General features: G+C 40.0%; 2 long non-coding RNA genes across 2 annotated transcripts; both read left to right on the top strand.

Annotated features, from left to right (window-relative positions):
- The first annotated feature begins 963 nt into the window (after positions 1-963).
- Positions 964-7,416, top strand: LOC311028088. Its single transcript, XR_014598690.1, has 3 exons — positions 964-1,045; positions 6,569-6,623; positions 6,703-7,416. It is a non-coding gene; the product is annotated as an uncharacterized lncRNA (long non-coding RNA).
- LOC311028081 lies at positions 3,421-5,685 on the top strand. Its single transcript, XR_014598684.1, has 4 exons — positions 3,421-3,707; positions 4,365-4,582; positions 4,673-4,748; positions 4,969-5,685. It is a non-coding gene; the product is annotated as an uncharacterized lncRNA (long non-coding RNA).
- Positions 7,417-13,333: the final 5,917 nt, after the last annotated feature.

Below are 13,333 nucleotides of genomic sequence, written 5' to 3'. Positions count from 1 at the left end.
GTACATCTGCATTGATACAAATAAAGTGGATGAATGCCAGGTCTGTGTCTGCCCCATCATTACAGCACAACTTAAATATTTAATGTTGTTTTGTTTACGTTTCTTATGGAAATCATGTTGCTGTGCATCACCTCTTCTGATACACAGAAATAAATCCAGAGAAATAATCCTTTGAGTCGTCTCTTTCCACGCCCTATTGTTAAATACAGGAAATATATTTGATCTCATCTATAAGACATCTGCAGTCAATCTTAAGTATAACCTTGAAGGCTTCTGATAAATACTATAGACACTGAGTCTCAGGGAAGTTAAGTTGAGAAATAATCCATGAGATATGGTGTTATTAATTTCTGTCTCAGTGACGTATAGGACGAATCGGATCGATAGCTTGTTTATCATTTTCTTTATTATTAGAATTAGGGAATAGTAATCGGAATCATCAGCTGCATGGGGGTCCAGGTTCTTCTGTGTGGAGGTTTTCCTCCGTTGGTGGCGGTGATGCACCACAACGTTGTTTGCCAAACCATAGAAAAGAACAATCGAAGAAGAAGAAATCGCCGCGCACCCGGATGTTCTCTTTTCAACAATGGCGCCTGGTTTCAGTAGAAGAGTTCCTTCGTGGTGTTGAGAAAGTGTCTGTTAGCTTCACCAGTACTGATCCATCAGAGTCTCTGTGTGTCTGGATAAACCCGTCTGGATGGACTTTGTACTCTTCACCTTTTATTCTGAATGTTTTAACTCTTAATCATCGCCCGGGAGCCTACGAAGCTAAGCTAGTTAGCTTAGCATGCTAGCTGGAAACAGATAGATGGAGTTTGTGTGGAGTCAAAACGTCTCTCTCGTCGCGGGAAAATGAGTAAAGTCCAAGTGATGAGAGCTTTGGTGGAGCAGCGACTAAGTGCGGCTGTTGAAGAGATATTTTGGCTGTTTGAAAGAACGGTAGCAGAATACGAGGAGGAACTTTCTCGTTCTAAAGAGGAGAACGAGCGACAGCGGAAGCTACTGGACGCTGTTTTCCTGCCTGAAGTCCGGTTACACAGAGCAGGTTGGTGCTTACTTTTTATACGTTAGGTATGGCAGTGTTCTACGTTGCGTTAACGTGTGACAGGAGGCAAGGGCGTAACTTTGAACATTGGGGGGGTTGAGATTTCCGCAGGTGTATATATATATATATATATATATATATATACACACAGGTAAAAGCCAGTAAATTAGAATATTTGGAAAAACTTGATTTATTTCAGTAATTGCATTCAAAAGGTGTAACTTGTACATTATATTTATTCATTGCACACAGACTGATGCATTCAAATGTTTATTTCATTTAATTTTGATGATTTGAAGTGGCAACAAATGAAAATCCAAAATTCCGTGTGTCACAAAATTAGAATATTACTTAAGGCTAATACAAAAAAGGGATTTTTAGAAATGTTGGCCAACTGAAAAGTATGAAAATGAAAAATATGAGCATGTACAATACTCAATACTTGGTTGGAGCTCCTTTTGCCTCAATTACTGCGTTAATGCGGCGTGGCATGGAGTCGATGAGTTTCTGGCACTGCTCAGGTGTTATGAGAGCCCAGGTTGCTCTGATAGTGGCCTTCAACTCTTCTGCGTTTTTGGGTCTGGCATTCTGCATCTTCCTTTTCACAATACCCCACAGATTTTCTATGGGGCTAAGGTCAGGGGAGTTGGCTGGCCAATTTAGAACAGAAATACCATGGTCCGTAAACCAGGCACGGGTAGATTTTGCGCTGTGTGCAGGCGCCAAGTCCTGTTGGAACTTGAAATCTCCATCTCCATAGAGCAGGTCAGCAGCAGGAAGCATGAAGTGCTCTAAAACTTGCTGGTATACGGCTGCGTTGACCCTGGATCTCAGGAAACAGAGTGGACCGACACCAGCAGATGACATGGCACCCCAAACCATCACTGATGGTGGAAACTTTACACTAGACTTCAGGCAACGTGGATCATGTGCCTCTCCTGTCCTCCTCCAGACTCTGGGACCTCGATTTCCAAAGGAAATGCAAAATTTGCTTTCGTCAGAAAACATGACTTTGGACCACTCAGCAGCAGTCCAGCTCTTTTTTTCCTTAGCCCAGGTGAGACGCTTTTCGCGCTGTTTCTTGGTCAACAGTGGCTTGACACGAGGTATGCGGCAGTTGAAACCCATGTCTTTCAAGCGTCTCTTGGTGGTGGATCTTGAAGCACTGACTCCAGCAGCTGTCCACTCCTTGTGAACCTCCCCCACATTTTTGAATGGGCGCGGTGATCCCTATTGCTTGTACATTTTTTCTGACCACAGTTTTCCCTTCCCTTTGCCTCTCCATTAATGTGTTTGGACACAGAGCTCTGAGAACAGCCAGCCTCTTCAGCAATAACCTTTTGTGTCTTTCCCTCCTTGTGCAATGTGTCGATGGTCGCCTTTTGGACAGCTGTCAAATCTGAAGTCTTCCCCATGTTTGTGTAGGCTTCAGGACTGGACTGAGAGACCATTTAAAGCCCTTTGCAGGTGTTTTGAGTTAATCAGCTGATTAGTTTGTGGCACCAGGTATCTTCAAAATTTAACCCTAACACAATATTCTAATTTTGTGACACACGGAATTTTGGATTTTCATTTGTTGCCACTTCAAATCATCAAAATTAAATGAAATAAACATTTGAATGCATCAGTCTGTGTGCAATGAATAAATATAATGTACAAGTTACACCTTTTGAATGCAATTACTGAAATAAATCAAGTTTTTCAAAATATTCTAATTTACTGGCTTTTACCTGTGTGTGTATATATATATATATATATATATATATATATATATAAACCCAGGTTAGGTTTACCAGCCCAAATAGTTTGTGCCTAAAATAAAGGTGACCGACTCAGAAAATGCATAAGAATGGTTCTTGAACTTGTACAGAATACACATTTGAGCGTGTGCAAGTGTTCTTTTTAGGACTTTTGGTCCTTAATTGCCTCTAACTTTAAGTATTTTGTCCCAATCACAAATGGGTTTGTAGTGTTTCCCACAGGAGAACATTTTGAATAATTTCATTTTAATGCATCAATTTGGTGAATTCTGAGAAACAAAATATGACATATCAATTACTGACCAATTTCTTACAAACTGCTGGTACTGATACAAATGTTCAGTAACATGATTTGAGCGGGAGGGGGCACAGACATATGGGGTCAGTTCAGTCTCATTAATAATGAATACACAGAGAAGGTTTCACAAATATATTTTGTGATTTATATATAAATGACTCTTCTCACAAATACATTTCGTTTTAAATAAATGTAACATAAATTTATAAATATATGAATTAAAAAAATATTTGTAATTTTCATCAAAAATGTATTTGAATGTTGTTACATTTATATACAAACTGTTTAACTTTAATTTACAAGATGCTTTTCATTTGTGAACTTGTTTGCATTTATTCGTGAACTGGTCTGCATTTATTTGTGGATTTTTGAGACTCTCCTGATGTGGCTGGATTCACAAATGCTTTTTTTTCAACAAGGAACTCTCTGTAGCCAATCAGATGCCTCCCTCGTTTTCAGCCAATCATATGACTGCATTCCCACGAGGGGTACCTGACCATGACCAGAGCACAGCTTTTTCTCTGCGCATTTTGCTTTGCTTTTCGGTAAAAGAAAAAAGAACAGCCTCAACATAGCGTCTGGTCATGGCAATCCCGATTCAAGTGTAAGTGAAACTTTACTAATTAAGCTAGTTACCCTCTTGTCTTCAGTCGTGAAATGTTTTTGGACCATCAATTAATCGTCTTGCTAAGTTAGTTAGTTTGAGAATTATTTGGAACTTTCTTATTGTAGCCTGTTGTACCTCCATAAGCTAGCACTAGCTAGCATTGCTTATGTCTTAGTTTCCTCATGCTTATTGTGTTCTTCCGCAACTACATCTTAATATGAAATAAACATGAGTGAAAATAACTTGGCTGTGTGACAGGATCTATCGCCTCAAGCCGAGGTAGCAGCACGGGCTTTTATGCAATTGTTAGCAAGGGAGCTGTCCGCGCCTGCTGCTTCTACCTCCTCGTACATAGAAAACCAACCACCAGTCAGGGCAGTGAGCACACCAGTCAGGGCTGGAGACAGTGCCCATTCTGTGACCAATAATGATAGGGTGAGGCAGGCCATGAGAAGGTGAAGACATTAATCTACTATCTCTATATTTCACAGTTCAGTAGTTCATGTTTTGTGTCCTGTTGATGTTTGTGCTTCTGATATTTGAAAACATGGCATAAAAAACCATCAACTGAAGCCATACATTTTTATTATGGACCAGTAATGTTAGATTTATACTGGTTTTCATCACAAATGTTTTTGTTATTTTCCACATCAGGCAATTTCCAAGTATGTTTGGTGAGCAGCCAAGAGGGGAAAAAAAGATTCACTTCTCCTGCTCCTGCCCCCTGCATGATTAAAAGGACAGATTTTAATATATACGTCCTTTCGGGGCCCAGCCAGTTCACTCCAAAGGGCTCTGAAGAGCTAGAACATGCGCATGCTGGCCTGGGAAAGAGGATGCTCAGTTTACCGGACAACTTCATACACAGTGAGGTAATCGTATATACAACATTGTAGATTGCTCAATGATTAAACATGTAATAACTTTCTATATTGTGAATCTTATTTCACTTTGTTTTAAAGATTGTTGCTCTACTTGAGGGGGAATTTCCCAGACTTAAAACCCTAAAAGGAGGCTGGATGTTCTATAAGGCTACAGGTAAAAATGTTCTCAATATCCAATGATGGGGAAAATATAGCATTAAATGTTTTTCACACTCAAAGCCCCAGGGATGTGTTAGGTGCCATCCTACTTTGAAATACCATTAATATCACTCCAAGTGGTAAACAACATATTCAAGTTTTCCTGAAATCAATGTATGCATATTAACAAGGTTTTAAAGGACACTTGTGTTGTTCATCTTTACATTTCAAAATAGGTGGTAGCGGACTTCGTAAATTGAGCATCATTCCAACCGAGTCCGAGGGGTACTCCATGAGGTTGCTTAAATCCAGTTCCAACAATGGGAAGAATATGGTGTTCATAGTTCCCCTACAGGAGCAGCTCTCAACTGAACCCCTCCCCTATGACTCGCCTGAGTTTGCGAAGATGCAGCTGAAGAGATGCCAGTTCTGATGAAAATAATCAGTGCACAATTTGGGGAAGTGGAGTTGTAAATCTATGTACGGTGTAATATTTTGGCAAGTTGCATATGGTCAAATTTCATGTACATTAAATGTTCTCTTCCATAGCGTCACCAGAGGTGCTGCGTGACCTCATGAGGTTCTGGGTTGGCTGGGAGCTGCCAGCAAAAAAACTATTTGTTGACGTTGCAACCTGGACCTACCCGAAGGCTTTCACCTGCTTCTACAAATTGGAAGCTTCCCGGCCACTACCAGACCTACCCGATCTTTCACCATGAAATGATGATGGCCATCAGTTCCGGATTTGGTCTTGTGTAGTTTCAAATAAGGTCCCTTTTCATTTTGCAATATTGAATGTTTCATGTTTGTCGAGCTAAAGAGTTCATGATGTTCTCAAGACTGAAGCAAATGTGGTAAAGAATGCCATTTTGTGCTCACAGAAGTACAATTCTGGCTTCCTCTTAAACATTTTGAAATGAAGACTAATAGCATTTTGATGTGTACATTGTATTTAATTGTGCCTTTTTTGCATACAATTTGTAATTAAAAGAAAATCAATGTCTTGCTTTACCGTCGTCATTGTAAGGTTAAACAGTGACATTGGACAGTTAAACTTTTGATAAAACTTAGCCCTATAGCAGTGACAGACTCTCCTACTGAGGAAGTGGTTTTGTCTCTTCGCCCCGTGCTGTCCGCGTCCAGCTTGTTGCCATGGTTATGGTTCTACGCTACAAGCAAACAGCTGTCCAGCCGTACCGCTTCGAACCGGACTCCGACCCAGAACCAGGACCAGCTCCTGTTGAAGTTCTACGCCGTGGATGCAGCAGGATGTTTCTGGATGGTTAGTTAACCTGTCTGTGTAACGTTTTGGACGGTAACTCGATGTGTGTTAGCGTAGTTAGCGCTAGCCACAATGACGCTAATGCTGCATTCTTCGCTCTATAAGTAACGTATCTGTGAGCTATTTCAGCAACAATTAATATCGTTAGTAGTGCTTTGTTGTTGACAGTTCACAGTTGCATGTTTTCCAAATGGGGAACATTATATTTAAACTGATGAAAACCCGATGAAAACAGCGTCCTGTATGCGGGCAGTTTGTTTACATCACATTAACGGGATTAAAAACCTGATCCTCTACACATAAAGATATACAAGGAACGGGATTTGGTCAGTATCATGTCGTCCTCCAGAATTATGTGCTGAATTTTGAATTATAGGCTGTGTGCTGTGTTTTATAAACGTGATTGTGCTCCATCTCAACATTACATGCTAAACTTACTGTTACAAAATTCAAACATGAGGTTTACACCTCAGCTTGTCAGCAAAGTCCGTCAGGTTACCATATTAACAAGATTTGTTGTTGAAATGCTCAAATTCTGTACTATATTCATCTAGGTGACCATGTGGGCCTTCAGACACCGAACATGTCTGCTGCATGGAGACACCACAGGTAATGTTACTTTGTTACACCAAGTTGTCTGTTGAGATTATTATTCACATAACATGACGATTATCATGATTCACACTAGGTAAGAAGACGGATGCAGCAGCTGGAGGAGGAAGAGGCTTGCATGGTGGGACATCCTGGTTGGAACTGTCTGTCTGAATGTTCTCTCTCCAAAACGCATGAAATGCTTTACACGTAAGAGGAATACAGCAGTCTGTTGTTTGTTTATCAATTGTGTTTTATAAAAATAAATCCCTCTATGCAACATATTATGTAGTCTTCCTGACCGTTACTTCAGTAATATTAACCATGACACATTTTACAATTACTGTAAAGACTTGATGGTCAAATTAATCAGCAGTTGAAGTTCCCAGTTATCTCAGGACACTTCACACATTGCGCAGGACGAGAACATGCTCATGATTTTCAGAGGCAATACATTTTCAAAATCCCAACATCACCCAGGAGGTAGCATTGCAGTGTGACAGTGGGGAGAAAAAACGGACTGTTAGGCAGAAATCTTAGTTAGTTCTGTCTTTGTTTGTAGTGTTTCTGAACTGTTTTACAGAGATAGGCCTTTATTTTTGCATCCCCTCAGTGGATTGGACTAAACAACAGAAACATCTGTCATAGTAACATCATAAATCTGCAGCAGTTTATTGAAGCATTCCTAAAATGTTTTTCCTCCAGGTTGATTATACAATACAAAACAAAAAAAAATTAACAGGTAGTATGGCAATAAAATATATTTTCGTAACTTGCAAACTGTCTGTTGAGGCTGCACATTTGTGGCCGACTCTGCAGGGTCATATCAAGCTCTTCTGAAGTCAAGGAAGAGCTGCCCTCCAAAGTATCCTCCTCCTCTACCGGGTCCAGGCTAGCTCTCTTTGATGGTCTCCTTATTGGAGTGGATGTCAAACAGGTCTGGAACCATGGCTGTGCCAACACCGAAGCCCTTGCAGGACACAGTAGCCTGGGTAGCTGTAACAGAGTTATATGGAGGAATGAAACCCATCATATAACATAGTAGAAATACACATCTGCACGACTACTAGTAGTTGCTGTTAAACCTGATCTAAAGTAGGCTACATGTCAAGCTACACACCTTTACTTGGGTAAGGAGCCTGTAGTCCTCCTAGACAGGTAACTGCCAACAGTAGCTGTGGTGGGTTGCTGTGGGACGCTGATGTGAGCTGCTGCTCTGTAAGCAGACAGTCAGCCAGACAGACAGTCAGAGTTTACAACTACATCTTAAATGTGGAACACATAACTATTTCACTATAACTGATGTCGTGACGCTCCAATAGCTCGTAAAATACCTTCGTTAGCAGTGCAAAAAGAAACGTTTGTTGATGTCGTCTATGCATCGCTGTGTAAACAAACAGATCAGCTGCTCTTGCTGCTGCATTCAAGCTACAAAACGTTCCCAAGCAAACTGATGTCAAGGCGTTATTTAACCGGTTTGAGGTGTTTCACGTTGGAAAAGCCCCCGCAGTACTACGTATCGTTAACAGTCCTCAATATCAATACAATGGAAGCTTTTAACGCAACACGCCAATGCTAACTTGAGCGCAACACGCCAATGCTAACACACCAATGCTAAGAAAGCAACGGTAACTGTAACACGGCATATTACACAATATTTTGAAACTTAACGCTTCTGTGTCTGTGGTTGGCTCTCGGACTGTCGGTATGGATCCAAACTGTGGCCTCAGGTTAGAGGTATATCCTGAGCTGTAGCGACCCATGTTGTCAAAGCTCCTGTCGGTGAAGTGCGTTGCACACACAAACACACATTTACGGACACGTGTGCGCACATTTCCATCGTAGATGCTCTGACGATGCCAGTAAATATCAGCAGTTGGACTGCCAACTCGCTTTCTGTTGATTTTGGCATTTTGGTTCACTGGTTTGTATGTACATCACACTGACGGCCAACAGGTATGGGGATTATGTGGGCGGGACCACACAGGTGGAGCGATTCTAATGGGCCGAGATGACCCATATAAGGCACAGCAAAATTTGCTGCTGACGTCATTTAGTGGACAGCGAACCGTTCGTTTATCAGGAGGATTTGTTTCAAACTGAGAAAGTGAAACAGGGAGATGGTGGTCTTTTCTGATACTGTGGGGATTTTTTTGACACCCCAGGGACCCATTTTAGGTTTGAAAAACATGGAAAAGTCGATTTTTCATAATAGGGCCCCTTTAACACTTTCTATCGCCAGTAGGTGGCGCTCTGAAGTTATAACAGTTTAGATTTTTGTGGTCGAAGCATGAAATTCGTCCATGTTCAGGGCGCCGTCCCGGCCATGCCCTTTGACTTATGTAAGACCTTTCGATGATTTTGCATCACTGAGGCCTGTAGAACAGTCTCAGCGAGTTTGGCAGGAATCGGATCAACGCTGTAGGAGGAGTTCGTTAAAATACAAACCCTATAATTGGCTAAAATGGCCTAAAACTGCCCAAAATGGCTGATTTACTGTAGCGCCCCCGAGTGGTCAATTTTAATAAAACCTTCAGGATATGTTTTAGGGAGATATGTCAACATATCCTGCAAGTTTCGTGATGATTGGGTTAAATATTGTGGAGTTATGTTTATTGATTTCTAAAGCCCCGCCCCTCTGATGTTCATTGGCTTATAACTTCTGAACACAACAATATTTTACAATGCCCATGATAGTGATTGATCGGCTCAGTCTCGTGATGATACACAGCAATTTTGGTGAGAATCAGGTGTACGGTTTAGGAGAAATTAGCAAAAACGTGTTTTTCACAAAATTCAAAATGCCGGAAAATGTTGCAGGTTTTTTAACAAGCTTTTTTTAGCTAATTTTAATCCTAAGGCCTCCAAAAAGGCAGCACAAGTTGCGGAAGAAGAAAAATTAAAACTGCGAGCAGTGATGAACGGGCCCTTGCACGGCACGTAACTAGGTTAGTGCTACGACCGCCTGATGTGTCGGACCGCCTGGCCTGGCCACCGCCACGGGGCGGGTCGTCCCCGGCCACCGCCACGGCTGGAGCCTGTTGTCCCCGGCCACCGCCACGGCTAGCGCCTGTCGGCCACCGCCACGCCGCGGGTCATCCCCGGCCACCGCCACGGGGCGGGTGGTCCCTGGCCACCGCCACATTGCCGGTCGTCCCTTGCCTTGAATCCTCTCTTGCCTGAATCGTCGTGTTGATCATTGTATCAGACGAGTGAAGTCGTCGTGCTCGACTGGGGTGCAAAGTTCCACGACACTGGGACCTTATGCGGGTGTAAAAATGACATTTTATGTCGCCAATAGGTGGCGCTCTGATTGTGAGTCAATATTGCAGTGCAGACGTGTTCAGGGTGGGACTCTCATCAAACGTGAGAAGTTTGAACCAGATCGGACGATGGACACTGAAGTTATAACAGTTTATAGTATTGTGGCGAAGCATGAAATTCGTCCATACTTAGGGCGCCGTAATTGCGCTCCTGTAGGACTTATGTAAGACCGTTTGATGGTTTTTAATCATCGAGACCTTTAGAACAGGTTCACAAAGTTTGGTAGGAATCGGATCAACGGTGTAGTTAGTTAAAATACGAACCCTACAATTGAAAAAACGTGAAAAATGGCTGATTTACTGTAGCGCCCCCGAGTGGTCAATTTTAATAAAACTTTCAGGATATGTTCCAGGGCGATATGTCAACATATCCTGCAAGTTTCGTGACGATTGGGTTAAATATTGTGGACTTATGTGTATTGATTTCTAGAGCCCCGCCCCTCTAATGTTCATTGGCTCATAACTTCTGAACGCAATCCTTTTATAGCAATTGAGCTCAGTCTAGTGATGACACAGCAATTTTGGTGAGAATCGGATCTACGGGTTAGGAGAAATTAGCAAAAACGTGTTTTTCACAAAATTCGAAATGGCGGAAATTTTTTTCAGGCGGACTTTGGTGCTCCAAGAGGCTTTTTTTGTAGAGCACACTTGCCTGCACATGTGTGGCGAATTTTGTGTCAACTAGAGTTAATAATTGCAAACATTAGAATAACAATAGGGCTTTGTATCTCCTGCCGTCTCTTTCTCAAAAATGTTATATACAGTAAACACAAATCTGGCAACCATTAAAAAAAAAACATTATTTTGTCAATGAACTGAAAAATGTAGGCCTATTACAATTATTTATAGCCTACTAAGGTAATGAAATGTTTTTCAAAATTAACTTTTTACTGAGATTAAATATTGCGGGTGAGACATAGACTCAAAATGCCGTTGCTCATTAGTAACTTGCTATTATCTCGGTATATGCATCAGCAAATATCCGGTAATGGGTGTTGGTTGGCATTACACAAAAACAGAAATATAAAGACAAACTAACAGTGATGGTATAAAAAGATTAAAAGAAAACAGTCAAAAATTAAACAATAGAGAAATTATTTTTATTGTGATTTTTTTAATACTTAATACAGTGAAAAACATGTATACATGTTTTCCTAGGGTCAACCCTAGGAAATCATTTATAATTCATTATAACTGTAAAAATAAGTATTTATTTAAAAAAATGTTTGAAATCTTCACATCAAGGCCATGTGATTACATGGGTGTCCATCATAATGCCTGTTAAATTTGAATTTGAATTGAAAAGTCGTTATTACATTCCTTTTGGTTAGAGGCTGATTTTGTCAAATATCAGAAGTTTTTGATGCTGATTAAAGATGTCATGTGAACTAACTTATTATGTGGAAGTATTTTTAAGTGTTAGTGTTATATTTCTTAGAAAAAAGTGGCAATTTATCCACAACTTTATTATCAAAGCTATGGAAGGTTAGGATAAAGTTATTATTTTGCATGGCTTTAATATTTTTGAAATGTTTAGCTTTAAATACATAATTAATACATATTCACTTTCAACTTTAAGCTGTATATAATATATGTAATTTCATAATGAAGCAGCAGTGGGTGAACAGTGACAATGTTGAAAATCAACAGCAGCTTTAAACAGACTTGATAACAATATGATAAATGTTTGTCAAAGATTAAAATTTAGATCTGTAAAATTACATTTATTAACTTTCTATTGTTTCATAGTTATTGTAATATAATAGAGCCTCTTTCCCCCCAATAGATGCCATTATCAAGCAAAGAAAAAGTGGCTCATCACAGAGCATGAGTCAATGCAGATCCTGCAGCAAGGGCCATTTACCTTGCCAAAAGGCAAGAAAGGTGGTTGTACACAAACACACACACACACACACATACTGACACAGACAGACAGAGACATACACACACACACACTCACACACTCACATACAGACTTTTCCAGTGAAATACTGTCTACTGAAAGTCAGAGTAATGTAGTTATTTAGAATAATTGCTTTCATTTTTCTATTTTACTATTTAGTTATCAAAGGAGAAAAAGAGAGGGAAAGACTAAAGATACTCCAATAGCTGAGCTTTCCAAATCAAAGCAGGAGAAGTTGAGGCAAAAGTAGAGAAAGTATCAGCGAGACCACAGAGAACAGAAAAGAATGCTTGCTGATGTTTCGTGGGACAGGTCATCTAGGTGGTGGGTGAAGAAGTGGAAGTGAGCTGCATGCAACAACTGGGTGAGAAGAATGTCTTCACCTGGCCTCATCCACCTGACATCGTATTCTATTATGAGTCTGATGTGCTGCACCAAATCTCTGAGCCAGAACCTATGAACTCACGTCATTCAAAACTCATAACAGGCAACTGGAAACAATTCCATGCACACACAGCCTTTACATGCAGGTGTTCTGTCACACTGACAGACTGGACAGGAATAGGACATAAAACATTTCAAACCACACAGACACAGCCATAAACACCCAATTCTACAACTTTTGACATGTTTAACACAAATTCATTGCAGTCAGATTCAGAGTTCAGTTCAGCGTTCACATGATTTTTGGATGTTTGTTTCTTAAATTAATTCTTAAAAGAACATGAGTTCACATGATTTTTAGATGTTTGTTTCTTAAATTAACTCATAAGAACATGAGTTCACATGATTTTTGGATGTTTGTTTCTAAATTAATTCATAATAGAACATGAGTTCACATGGAAATTTCCTAAAGAAAACACCCAATTCTTATTGTTGTTGTTATTTCTTCATTGAAAATAATAAAAAGCACAAGTTCAATTGACCTTGTTGACTGTCATGCTTGATTTGTAGTGCCAGTTTCTTCTGTAAAACATGGTCAGGTGGTGTAACTGGTTTTGTCAATTGGCTTAACCAGTATTTTTCATAAAAAGATACAATTTAAAAGGAAAATTCATGGGGGAATAAGATGTAATCCTCTATTGGAATGTACTACCATATTTTTTTAACAGTTTATACATAATTTGTCAAATGTTATTTAGAAAACGCCAAGGGTTTTCAGCATTTGTCCTGGTCTATATTGCAAATACGCATTAAAATGTTATTTTAAAATAATCCTAATCAAATCTATTTTTAAGTAATATATTAAAATTAAGTAACTGTTTCTATAATTACACTTACATACATTCTAGGTGGAAATAGATATTTAATATTTCTCCTTTTGTTGTGGTTATCATATTATGTATGATGTGTCGTTGCAACTGAAATACCAGTTTAGTCTAGTGCAGGTGAGAGTTGGCAATGAAATACCAGTAGACATAATATCCGAATCTGAAGATCTTTTAATGCTGCAGCATGAGCCATCCCCAGTGCGACGCAGGAATGACTGAAGAGTCACTCTT

Source organism: Eutrigla gurnardus (assembly GCF_963514095.1).
Source record: "Eutrigla gurnardus genome assembly, chromosome: 17".
In the NCBI taxonomy this organism is placed as follows: domain Eukaryota; kingdom Metazoa; phylum Chordata; class Actinopteri; order Perciformes; family Triglidae; genus Eutrigla; species Eutrigla gurnardus.
The sequence above is the reverse complement of the archived record's forward strand: the minus strand, read 5'-3'. Positions and strand labels throughout refer to the sequence as shown.